Raw genomic sequence first — 12,999 nt, 5'->3', positions numbered from 1 at the left:
TAATGTAATGAACATGCTGTTTAATCAGCTTCTTGATATGCCACACCTGTCAGGTGGATGGAATATCTTGCAAAGGAGAAATGCTCACGAACAGGGATGTAAATACATTTTTGCAAAAAGAAATTGAGAAATAAAATTGTGCGTATGGAACATTTCTGGGATTTTTTTCTTAATTTCAGCTCATGAAACATGGGACCAACACTTTAAAATGTTGCATTTATATTTTTTGTTCAGTGTATATGAAAGCAAGCTTAGCTTTTATCCTTACAAGACCATCATAATTAATTGACCAAGCGGTTTTGTCTTGGAACAATGTGGTGCCTGCCTGTATTTCCTTCAACCTTTGTTTTAGCAATACATGTCATTGACAAAAATATATATATTGTAGCGACCCGCACAGACAGCTGTGTGTTATGTGTTAGGCTAGGAGGTGGTTGTGTTGTACTGACCAGTACCCGGTGTTCGCGGGGTCCGACATGTCAATCAACCTGCTATCTGCCAATCACGGGAATGCCTGGAATGTTCTGATGCCGGGCATCCTGGTGGTTGGCGGAGTGGCGTGGAGGGGGGTTGGGCAGGGGGGTGGGCATTGGAAGTTAAGACCAGGTTCAGCCTTTATTCTCTCTCTCTTACGTCTGGGCTTCCCAAGAGAAGGTCACGATTGGCTTGTGGGTTATCTGTCATCTTTTTGGCGTGTGCTACGGCCCAAACAGTAGCCTGTGTAAAGTTGGTTTAATAAACCGTCAATTCCCAAACTCAAGCCTCTGTCTAGACAATTGTTCATTTATGATCTAGTCAGGTCATTACATTGGTGTCAGAAGTAAAAACGTTGATACAAGTTAGCCAGCTAGCTAGCTGACTTATGTGGCTAGCTACCGTAGGTGAGAACGGGATTGAAAATGCGTCGAGGAATCCGAAAGTGAAGGTGGAGGTAGGGGACGATTATGGCCAAGGAGGTGCGTGTGAATGGACGTCGGGGGTTCTGTCTGAGGAGATCGCAAGGGCGTCGGAGCGCAGAGGCCGCTTGAGGGAGGACGTTAGAGCGATGGAGGCTGAAGCAGGCATGAGTGCTTCGTCGACTGTATTTCGCGCGGATTCTGGTGGGCGGACCGAAGTGGCGACGTCGACGCAACGTGACGAGGAATCTGGGGCTCAGGATGTAAACAAACATGGCGGCGCCCAGTTCCCGGCTGCGTCCGTATCTGTTAAGACCCCGAAGTATTCCGGTAAGGCGGATTGGGAAGCTTTTCATGCTCAGTTTGAACTGTTAGCTCATTCTAGGGGGTGGTCGGATGAAGAAAGGGCACTGCAGTTGGCTTTATGCCTCACGGATGAAGCTCTGGCCTGTTTGATATTGATTAGCCCCGAGGACAGGCATGATTATGGTGCTTTAGTGGGAGCACTGAGGAGGCGCTATGGACAGTGTGTACAGCCCGGGCTACTGCGCTCCGAACTGAGTAATAGACGCAGGCAGCCTGGAGAGCCTCTACGGGTGCTAGCTAATGACATTGATAGCCTCTCTCGGCGGGCATATGCTCACATGCCCCCCTCCGTGCAGAGCGAGCTAGCACGGGACCAGTTCATACGGGCGCTCTCCCCTACGGAACTGCGCATACAGACCCAGCTGGCTCATCCTGAGTCATTGCAGACAGCCTTGGAGATGGCTTTGGAGAGGGAGCTGGTGTGGGCTGGGGCTTCAGCTGGGGCTTTGGTGGGGGTGCAGGGAGACACACCCTCTGTGCGAGCTGGGGGGCAGAGCAGCCCGGAGCCGGAAAAGCCTGCTTGGTTGGCCGAAATGACAAAACTCATTCGGGCTGTGTCGCTACAGGCGGCACGAAACACAAGCCCTGGTCCCAGGGTCTGCTGGGGTTGTGGCCAGCCAGGCCATCTGCGCCGAGATTGCCCCATGTCCCCCCAGAGCTCAGGGAAACGGCTCGGGGTCCGCATAGACCGGGTAGTGCGGACCCCTGGCTTTCTATCCCAACCACCATCATCTTCAGGAGGAGCCCACCGGCACAGACGGGGAAGCAAGGCTCCACTTCCCCCAGAAGCAGACGAGGGCAAGCGGATGGAGCCTGTTGTTGTGGTGGGCCGGACCTGTGTTGGGGACTTTTGTCATGTCCCTGTCACTGTGGAGGGGGTGCCCTGCTCCGCCCTGGTGGACACTGGGTCCACAGTAACCCTGGTGAGGCCAGATATTGTGCCAGGTTGGACTCAGTGTGAGCCTACAACTGTGCAGCTCCGCACAGTCACAGGTGAGCTGGCACCCATGAAAGGGAAGGGAATAATGACTCTGACAGTAGGGGGCAGGACTGTGCGTCATCCTGTGTGGGTGGCGGCTGTGCAGGACCCTTGTATCCTGGGGTTGGACTTTCTTAGGAGCACAGGCTGCCAGTTAGACCTAAATAGGGGCACACTGAGCTTCCAGGGAGGGACGGAAGTCACCATGGCTCCCCCTAATGTCACATTCACTCAACCCAACAAACCCTTTACTCCAACAGTTAAAGCAGCAGAGACTCATGGCTGCGCCCCTTCCCCCACAGCTGTGTGTGACTTTTCCCCAGTCCCCGTCACCTACGGCGGTGTGTTACATTCCCCCAGCTACCTCCATGACACAGCCCTCTGTGAGCCCGGGCCGCAACCCCCCAGCCCAGCTACCCCAGATGGGAGAGGAGAGGACACTGTCTGCAGTGAGGGAGATATGGGGGAGGAACTGTATTGGTCTTGACCCCGAGCAGCAGGAACGGTTGTGGCAGTTGCTGTTTGAATTCAGAGACAGCTTTGCGTTGAGTGAGGAAGAGGTGGGTCAGACTCATCTGGTGCAGCATGAGATCGACACAGGTGATGCTCGACCCATCAAGATGCGTCCCCGCCGTATCCCGCTGGCACGCCAGGAGGCGGCAGACAAGGCTGTGTTGGAGATGCAGCGGGCAGACTTCATTGAGCCCTCAGACAGCCCCTGGGCGCGCCAGTCGTCATGGTTCCGAAGAAGGGGGAAAGCTGAGGTTCTGTGCGGACTACAGGCGGCTGAATGAGGTAACCAGGAAGGACTCATACCCCATACCACGTATCGATGAGTCGCTGGACCTGGTTAGGGGGTCCTCCTGGTTCTCCTCACTAGACCTCCGCAGTGGCTACTGGCAGGTGCCCCTCTCCCCAGAGGCCAGAGCCAAAACTGCGTTCTCCACTAACAGAGGACACTGGCAGTTCAAGGTCCTGTGCTTTGGCCTGTGCAACGCTCCAGCTACTTTTGAGCGTTTGATGGACAGGGTGCTGGATGGCATCCCCCGACAGCAGTGTCTGGTATACCTCGATGACATCCTGGCCCATGGCAGCTCCTTCCAGTCAGCCCTGGGGGCGCTACGGCGTGTGCTGGAGAGGGTGGCTGCCGCAGGTCTGAAGCTCCACCCCGAGAAGTGCCACTTCATGAGGAGAGAGGTGTCCTTCTTGGGCCACCGAGTGGGGAAGGAGGGGATCAGCACCATGGAGGACAAGGTAGGGGCTGTCAGAGACTGGCCCACCCCCACCGACCAGCGTCAGCTGAAGAGCTTCCTGGGCCTGGCCTCGTACTACAGGAGGTTTGTACGGGGCTTCTCAAACGTTGCTGCTCCACTGAACCGCCTGCTGCCGAAGGACAAGGCTTTCACTTGGACAGTGGAGTGTGAAGAGGCGTTCAACACCCTCAAACGTGCACTGATCGGGCCCCCGTGCTCGCCCCCCTGACCTCACCTTGCCCTTTATCCTGGACACAGACGCGAGCAATGTGGGCATGGGTGGGGTGCTGGCCCAGGTGGGGCCAGAGGGGGAGAGAGTGGTGGCGTACTTCAGCAAAACATTTGACAAACATGAGCGCCGCTACTGTGTCAGGAGCTCTTGGCTGTTGTGGCTTCCGTCAAACACTTCAAGTACTACCTGGATGGTCTGCCAGTGGACTGACCACTGTCTCCAGTGGCTCATGTCTTTCAGAGAGCCAGAGGGGCAGGTGGCACGCTGGTTGGAGGAGCTTCAGCCGTATGACTTCACGGTGGTGCACAGGGCAGGGGCACGCCACTCCAACGCCATGTCCCGTCGGCCCTGTACTGCAGACGGCTGCCGCCACTGTGAACGGAGAGAGGGACGGGAGAGAGAGCTGCGGGCAGAGGAGGGTGTCTGTGCCACAGTGTGTCGGGCGAGCGGGCCTGTCTGCTGGGAGCTGCAGACTGTCGACGTGGCTGAATGGCGGCAGCAGCAGGGACGGGACACAGACCTACAGCCAGTGCTACAGTGGGTAGAGGCGCAGGTGAGGCCACCATGGGAAGAGGTGACAGCGCTCTCACTCGCGACCAAAGGGTTGTGGTCGAAGTTTGAGAGACTGCGGCTGGCTGATGGCGTGCTACAGCGGGCATGGAAGGAGTCAGCTACGGGAGAGGAGAGGTGGCAGGTGGTGGTCCCAAAAGCATTGCGGGAGGCTGTGCTCCAGAGTACTCATGGGGGTGGGGACTGGACACTTTGGGGTCACAAAAACACTGCGCCGTCTCCGTCAGGGCTTCTACTGGGGGCAGCACAAGAGGGATGTGGAGGACTTTTGTCGCCGCTGTGACAACTGCACAGCGAGAAAGGGCCCCCAGGCCGCTCTCATGCTCAGCTCCAACAGTTCCCAGTGGGGCTCCCATGGAGAGGGTGGGAGTGGATGTAGTTGGGCCGTTCCCCACCACAGACAGTGGAAACCGCTGGGTGCTCACGGCCATGGACTATTTCACAAAATGGCCCGAGGCCTATGCTCTGCCTGACCAGGAGGCAGAGACCATCGTCGACGCCCTGACAGCGGGGATGTTCAGCAGGTTTGGAGCTGCAGAGTCCATCCACAGCGACCAAGGCAGAAACTTTGAGTTCCGTGTGTTCGCCACCATGTGTGAGAGGCTGGGTATGCACAAGACCCGCACTACTCCTCTCCATCCTCAAAGTGATGGCCTTGTGGAGCGCTTCAACAAAACGCTTGGACAGCAGCTGGCCATCGTCTCTTCCAAACACCAGCGTGACTGGGACAAGCACCTGCCTATGGTCCTCATGGCATGCCGCTCCGCTGTCCAAGACTCCACCTCCTGCACGCCTGCCCTCCTCATGCTGGGGAGAGAGATCCGCACCCCTGCGGAGATGGCGTTTGGTCGGCCCCTGGATAGCCCTCATGTTCCTCCGGGGCCGGAGTATGCCCGGAGACTCCAGGACCGCCTGGAGACAGCCCACACCTTCGCCAGAGAGCAGCTGGTGAATGCAGGTGTGAGGCAGAAAAGGAACTATGACGTGCACACCCGGGGAAGGCACTTTGTGGCTGGGGAGCTGGTCTGGGTCTACAGCCCCCTAAGGAAAAAAGGCAGATGCCCCAAGTTGGACAGTCACTGGGTGGGACCCTGCAGTGTCCTGGAGAGGGTAGGGGAGGTTGTGTACCGGGTGCAGCTTCCTCCCAGGGGGACAGGTTAGCCCCATACAGAGGGGCCTCTTTTCCCAAAACCCCAGGAACCCCCACAATTCCCCTCTCTGGCAATGACATTCTCCAGGCACCCACCCTCAGGTGCCGCAGACAAGGCTCCAGACAGCCCACTCCCCCTGTCTCCCCCCTGTGTCACCGCGTGGTTCCCCAGAGCCACGGACTGTATTACCCGTTCCCGCTTCCTTGTCCCCCATATCCCTGCCTTCATCCCCTGGTTCCCAGAGGGGCACTCTGCGACCATCACGGCCACGCAGGCAAAGGAGACCTCCGGGTCGCTTCAGAGACTTTGTTTGTTCCCTCGGGGACGAGGGACTTTGTGGTGGGGGGGCTGTGTAGCGACCCGCACAGACAGCTGTGTGTTATGTGTTAGGCTAGGAGGTGGTTGTGTTGTACTGACCAGTACCCGGTGTTCGCGGGGTCCGACATGTCAATCAACCTGCTATCTGCCAATCACGGGAATGCCTGGAATGTTCTGATGCCGGGCATCCTGGTGGTTGGCGGAGTGGCGTGGAGGGGGGTTGGGCAGGGGGGTGGAGCATTGGAAGTTAAGACCAGGTTCAGCCTTTATTCTCTCTCTCTTACGTCTGGGCTTCCCAAGAGAAGGTCACGATAGGCTTGTGGGTTATCTGTCATCTTTTGGCGTGTGCTACAGCCCAAACAGTAGCCTGTGTAAAGTTGGTTTAATAAACCGTCAATTCGCAAACTCAAGCCTCTGTCTGGACAATTGTTCATTTATGATCTAGTCAGGTCATTGCAATATTTCATAACATTCTATTGCTCTCATTAGCTACCATCGCACCACTGGAATGGCGGTGTTGGCAGAGTTGTGGACAAATATCCAACACATGGGCTCGTCCAGCATTCAGATCGGAGCTGTAAAAACAATCAAGCCGGTTAAATAGCAGAGTTGTTAGTTTGGCACTGTTGATTTAAACAGATTTGGATTACAATGTCAAGAAGACAGGAGAAGGAGCATAGTGGAATATATTCTGGATGTTTGAAACTGGTGAGTTTGTTCTGATACTAGCCAGCATACATTTGCTCACTGCAGTCCACAACATGCTGTTTACATGTCTATTTGTTTTCTCAGCTACAGCTTGGGTGGTGTCCTGCCGGACAGTGAAATATGTCTAGCTCTAAATATAGCTTGGTCTATGGAGTAGCTAGCTAGTGTTGCAAAAGTCCATTTCATTGCATGCATTGCATTACAATTTGGTTTTGAACTGATGTAGCTATATTTTGTGCAAAAATGTAGAACTGTCATTTGGACGTGAGTTAGCTATCATTAGCTAGCTTTAGCTTTATCTAGCTTCTGTGTCGATGTCAGCTATTGTTGTCTGTTTCTAACTAGCAAACTAATGGCTGAAGTTATTTGTGTAACAAACCTTCCATAAACAATTACAGCTAGCTACATTTATTTGTCTGTTTGTTATCTAGCTAGAAACGTTCAACTTGTGTTAGCTAGCTACTTTCAGCTGCTGTTAGCTATTTAGAGGCTAGCTGCTGGACTTTGGACAAACAAGCTAACTTTAGCTAATAGCAGCTGTATTGTTGCCAAGCAACAGAGATGCTGACCAGGTTAGAACTCTGAAGATTTGGCTGAAATGAAGTTGGCATTTGCAGAAATAATACAAAAAGGTAGTCGATGGTTCTTAGTGGACATAAATGTGCACTTGAAAGTGATACATTATACTGTAGCGACCCGCACAGACAGCTGTGTGTTATGTGTTAGGCTAGGAGGTGGTTGTGTTGTACTGACCAGTACCCGGTGTTCGCGGGGTCCGACATGTCAATCAACCTGCTATCTGCCAATCACGGGAATGCCTGGAATGTTCTGATGCCGGGCATCCTGGTGGTTGGCGGAGTGGCGTGAGGGGGTGGAGCATTGGAAGTTAAGACCAGGTTCAGCTTTTTGTTCTCCCTCTCTTACGTCTGGGCTTCCCAAGAGAAGGTCACGATTGGCTTGTGGGTTATCTGTTATCTTTTTGGCGTGTGCTACGGCCCAAACAGTAGCCTGTGTAAAGTTGGTTTAATAAAACGTCAATTCGCAAACTCAAGCCTCTGTCTGGACAATTGCTCATTTATGATCTAGTCAGGTCATTACATTGGTGTCAGAAGTAAAAACGTTAATACAAGTTAGCCAGCTAGCTAGCTGACTTATGTGGCTAGCTACCGTAGGTGAGAACGGGATTGAAAATGCGTCGAGGGAATCCGAAAGTGAAGGTGGAGGTAGGGGACGATTATGGCCAAGGAGGTGCGTGTGAATGGACGTCGGGGGTTCTGTCTGAGGAGATCGCCAGGGCGTCGGAGCGCAGAGGCCGCTTGAGGGAGGACGTTAGAGCGATGGCGGCTGAAGCGGGCATGAGTGCTTCGTCGTCTGTATTTCGCGCAGGATTCTGGTGGGCGGACCGGGTGGCGACGCCGACGCGGCGTGACGAGGAATCTGGGGCTCAGGATGTAAACAAACATGGCGGCGCCCAGTTCCCGGCTGCGTCCGTATCTGTTAAGACCCCCGAAGTATTCCGGTAAGGCGGATTGGGAAGCTTTTCATGCTCAGTTTGAACTGTTAGCTCATTTTAGGGGGTGGTCGGATGAAGAAAGGGCACTGCAGTTGGCTTTATGCCTCACGGATGAAGCTCTGGCCTGTTTGATATTGATTAGCCCCGAGGACAGGCATGATTATGGTGCTTTAGTGGGAGCACTGAGGAGGCGCTATGGACAGTGTGTACAGCCCGGGCTACTGCGCTCCGAACTGAGTAATAGACGCAGACAGCCTGGAGAGCCTCTACGGGTGCTAGCTAATGACATTGAGAGCCTCTCGGCGGGCATATGCTCACATGCCCCCTCCGTGCAGAGCGAGCTAGCACGGGACCAGTTCATACAGGCGCTCTTCCTACGGAGCTGCGCATACAGACCCAGCTGGCTCATCCTGAGTCATTGCAGACAGCCTTGGAGATGGCTTTGGAGAGGGAGCTGGTGTGGGCTGGGGCTTCAGCTGGGGCTTTGGTGGGGGTGCGGGGAGACACACCCTCTGTGCGAGCTGGGGGGCAGAGCAGCCCGGAGCCGGAAAAGCCTGCTTGGGTGGCCGAAATGACAAAACTCATTCGGGCTGTGTCGCTACAGGCGGCACGAAACACAAGCCCTGGTCCCAGGGTCTGCTGGGGTTGTGGCCAGCCAGGCCATCTGCGCCGAGATTGCCCCATGTCCCCCAGAGCTCAGGGAAACGGCTCGGGGTCCGCATAGACCGGGTAGTGCGGACCCCTGGCTTTCTACCCCAACCACCATCATCTTCAGGAGGAGCCCACCGGCACAGACGGGGAAGCAAGGCTCCACTTCCCCCAGAAGCAGACGAGGGCAAGCGGATGGAGCCTGTTGTTGTGGTGGGCCGGACCTGTGTTGGGGACTTTTGTCATGTCCCTGTCACTGTGGAGGGGGTGCCCTGCTCCGCCCTGGTGGACACTGGGTCCACAGTAACCCTGGTGAGGCCAGATATTGTGCCAGGTTGGACTCAGTGTGAGCCTACAACTGTGCAGCTCCGCACAGTCACAGGTGAGCTGGCACCCATGAAAGGGAAGGGAATAATGACTCTGACAGTAGGGGGCAGGACTGTGCGTCATCCTGTGTGGGTGGCGGCTGTGCAGGACCCTTGTATCCTGGGGTTGGACTTTCTTAGGAGCACAGGCTGCCAGTTAGACCTAAATAGGGGCACACTGAGCTTCCAGGGAGGGACGGAAGTCACCATGGCTCCCCCTAATGTCACATTCACTCAACCCAACAAACCCTTTACTCCAACAGTTAAAGCAGCAGAGACTCATGGCTGCGCCCACCTCCCCCACAGCTGTGTGTGACTTTTCCCCAGTCCCCCTGTCACCTACGGCGGTGTGTTACATTCCCCCAGCTACCTCCATGACACAGCCCTCTGTGAGCCCGGGCCACAACCCCCCAGCCCAGCTACCCCAGATGGGAGAGGAGAGGACACTGTCTGCAGTGAGGGAGATATGGGGGAGGAACTGTGTTGGTCTTGACCCCGAGCAGCAGGAACGGTTGTGGCAGTTGCTGTTTGAATTCAGAGACAGCTTTGCGTTGAGTGAGGAAGAGGTGGGTCAGACTCATCTGGTGCAGCATGAGATCGACACAGGTGATGCTCGACCCATCAAGATGCGTCCCCGCCGTATCCCGCTGGTACGCCAGGAGGCGGCAGACAAGGCTGTGTTGGAGATGCAGCGGGCAGACTTCATTGAGCCCTCAGACAGCCCCTGGGCGGCGCCAGTCGTCATGGTTCCGAAGAAGGGGGCAAGCTGAGGTTCTGTGCGGACTACAGGCGGCTGAATGAGGTAACCAGGAAGGACTCGTACCCCATACCACGTATCGATGAGTCGCTGGACCTGGTTAGGGGTCCTCCTGGTTCTCCTCACTAGACCTCCGCAGTGGCTACTGGCAGGTGCCCTCTCCCCAGAGGCCAGAGCCAAAACTGCGTTCTCCACTAACAGAGGACACTGGCAGTTCAAGGTCCTGTGCTTTGGCCTGTGCAACGCTCCAGCTACTTTGAGCGTTTGATGGACAGGGTGCTGGATGGCATCCCCCGACAGCAGTGTCTGGTATACCTCGATGACATCCTGGCCCATGGCAGCTCCTTCCAGTCAGCCCTGGGGGCGCTACGGCGTGTGCTGGAGAGGGTGGCTGCCGCAGGTCTGAAGCTCCACCCCGAGAAGTGCCACTTCATGAGGAGAGGTGTCCTTCTTGGGCCACCGAGTGGGAAGGAGGGGATCAGCACCATGGAGGACAAGGTAGGGGCTGTCAGAGACTGGCCCACCCCCACCGACCAGCGTCAGCTGAAGAGCTTCCTGGGCCTGGCCTCGTACTACAGGAGGTTTGTACGGGGCTTCTCAAGCGTTGCTGCTCCACTGAACCGCCTGCTGCCGAAGGACAAGGCTTTCACTTGGACAGTGGAGTGTGAGGAGGCGTTCAACACCCTCAAACGTGCACTGATCGAGGCCCTCGTGCTCGCCTCTGACCTCACCTTGCCCTTTATCCTGGACACAGACGCGAGCAATGTGGGCATGGGTGGGGTGCTGGCCCAGGTGGGGCCAGAGGGGAGAGAGTGGTGGCGTACTTCAGCAAAACATTTGACAAACATGAGCGCCGCTATTGTGTCACCCGGGGCGGGAGCTCTTGGCTGTTGTGGCTTCCCGTCAAACACTTCAAGTACTACCTGGGTGGTCTGCCCTTTACTGTAAGGGGACTGACCACTCTGCTCTCCAGTGGCTCATGTCTTTCAGAGAGCCAGAGGGGCAGGTGGCACGCTGGTTGGAGGAGCTTCAGCCGTATGACTTCATGGTGGTGCACAGGGCAGGGGCACGCCACTCCAACGCCGACGCCATGTCCCGTCGGCCCTGTACTGCAGACGGCTGCCGCCACTGTGAACGGAGAGAGGGACGGGAGAGAGAGCTGCGGGCAGAGGAGGGTGTCTGTGCCACAGTGTGTCGGGCAGCGGGCCGGTCTGCTGCGAGCTGCAGACTGTCGACGTGGCTGAATGGCGGCAGCAGCAGGGACGGGACACAGACCTACAGCCAGTGCTACAGTGGGTAGAGGCGCAGGTGAGGCCACCATGGGAAGAGGTGACAGCGCTCTCACTCGCGACCAAAGGGTTGTGGTCGAAGTTTGAGAGACTGCGGCTGGCTGATGGCGTGCTAGCGGGCATGGAAGGAGTCAGCTACGGGAGAGGAGAGGTGGCAGGTGGTGGTCCCAAAAGCATTGCGGGAGGCTGTGCTCCAGAGTACTCATGGGGGTGGGGACTGGACACTTTGGGGTCACAAAAACACTGCGCCGTCTCCGTCAGGGCTTCTACTGGGGGCAGCACAAGAGGGATGTGAGGACTTTGTCGCCGCTGTGACAACTGCACAGCGAGAAAGGGCCCCCAGGCCGCCTCATGCTCAGCTCCAACAGTTCCCAGTGGGGGCTCCCATGGAGAGGGTGGAGTGGATGTAGTTGGGCCGTTCCCACCACAGACAGTGGAAACCGCTGGGTGCTCACGGCCATGGACTATTTCACAAAATGGCCCGAGGCCTATGCTCTGCCTGACCAGGAGGCAGAGACCATCGCCGACGCCCTGACAGCGGGGATGTTCAGCAGGTTTGGAGCTGCAGAGTCCATCCACAGCGACCAAGGCAGAAACTTTGAGTCCCGTGTGTTCGCCACCATGTGTGAGAGGCTGGGCATGCACAAGACCCGCACTACTCCTCTCCATCCTCAAAGTGATGGCCTTGTGGGAGCGCTTCAACAAAACGCTTGGACAGCAGCTGGCCATCGTCTCTTCCAAACACCAGCGGGACTGGGACAAGCACCTGCCTATGGTCCTCATGGCATGCCGCCCGCTGTCCAAGACTCCACCTCCTGCACGCCTGCCCTCCTCATGCTGGGGAGATCCGCACCCCTGCGGAGATGGCGTTTGGTCGGCCCCTGGATAGCCCTCATGTTCCTCCGGGGCCGGAGTATGCCCGGAGACTCCAGGACCGCAGCTGAATGCAGACAGCCCACACCCGGGGAAGGCGTTCGCCAGGGAGCAGCTGGTGAATGCAGGTGTGAGGCAGAAAAGGAACTATGACGTGCACACCCGGGGAAGGCACTTTGTGGCTGGGGAGCTGGTCTGGGTCTACAGCCCCCTAAGGAAAAAAGGCAGATGCCCCAAGTTGGACAGTCACTGGGTGGGACCCTGCAGTGTCCTGGAGAGGGTAGGGGAGGTTGTGTACCGGGTGCAGCTTCCTCCCAGGGGGAGAAAGGTGGCACTGCACCGGGACAGGTTAGCCCCATACAGAGGGGCCTCTTTTCCCCAAACCCCAGGAACCCCCACAATTCCCCGCTCTGGCAATGACATTCTCCAGGCACCCACCGGGTGCCGCAGACAAGGCTCCAGACAGCCCACTCCCCCTGTCTCCCCCTGTGTCACCGCGTGGTTCCCAGAGCCACGGACTGTATTACCCGTTCCGCTTCCTTGTCCCCCATGCCTTCATCCCCTGATTCCCAGAGGGGCACTCTGCGACCATCACGGACACGCAGGCAAAGGAGACCTCCGGGTCGCTTCAGAGACTTTGTTTGTTCCCTCGGGGACGAGGGACTTTGTGGTGGGGGGCTGTGTAGCGACCCGCACAGACAGCTGTGTGTTATGTGTTAGGCTAGGAGGTGGTTGTGTTGTACTGACCAGTACCCGGTGTTCGTGGGGTCCGACATGTCAATCAACTCCTGCTATCTGCCAATCACGGGAATGCCTGGAATGTTCTGATGCCGGGCATCCTGGTGGCTGGCGGAGTGGCGTGGAGGGGGTGGAGCATTGGAAGTTAAGACCAGGTTCAGCTTTTTTGTTCTCCCTCTCTTACGTCTGGGCTTCCCAAGAGAAGGTCACGATTGGCTTGTGGGTTATCTGTTATCTTTTTGGCGTGTGCTACGGCCCAAACAGTAGCCTGTGTAAAGTTGGTTTAATAAAACGTCAATTCGCAAACTCAAGCCTCTGTCTGGACAATTGCTCATTTATGATC

This window comes from Oncorhynchus masou, unplaced genomic scaffold (assembly GCF_036934945.1).
Source record: "Oncorhynchus masou masou isolate Uvic2021 unplaced genomic scaffold, UVic_Omas_1.1 unplaced_scaffold_2342, whole genome shotgun sequence".
In the NCBI taxonomy this organism is placed as follows: Eukaryota; Metazoa; Chordata; class Actinopteri; order Salmoniformes; family Salmonidae; genus Oncorhynchus; species Oncorhynchus masou.
Note: the sequence above shows the minus strand (reverse complement) of the source record.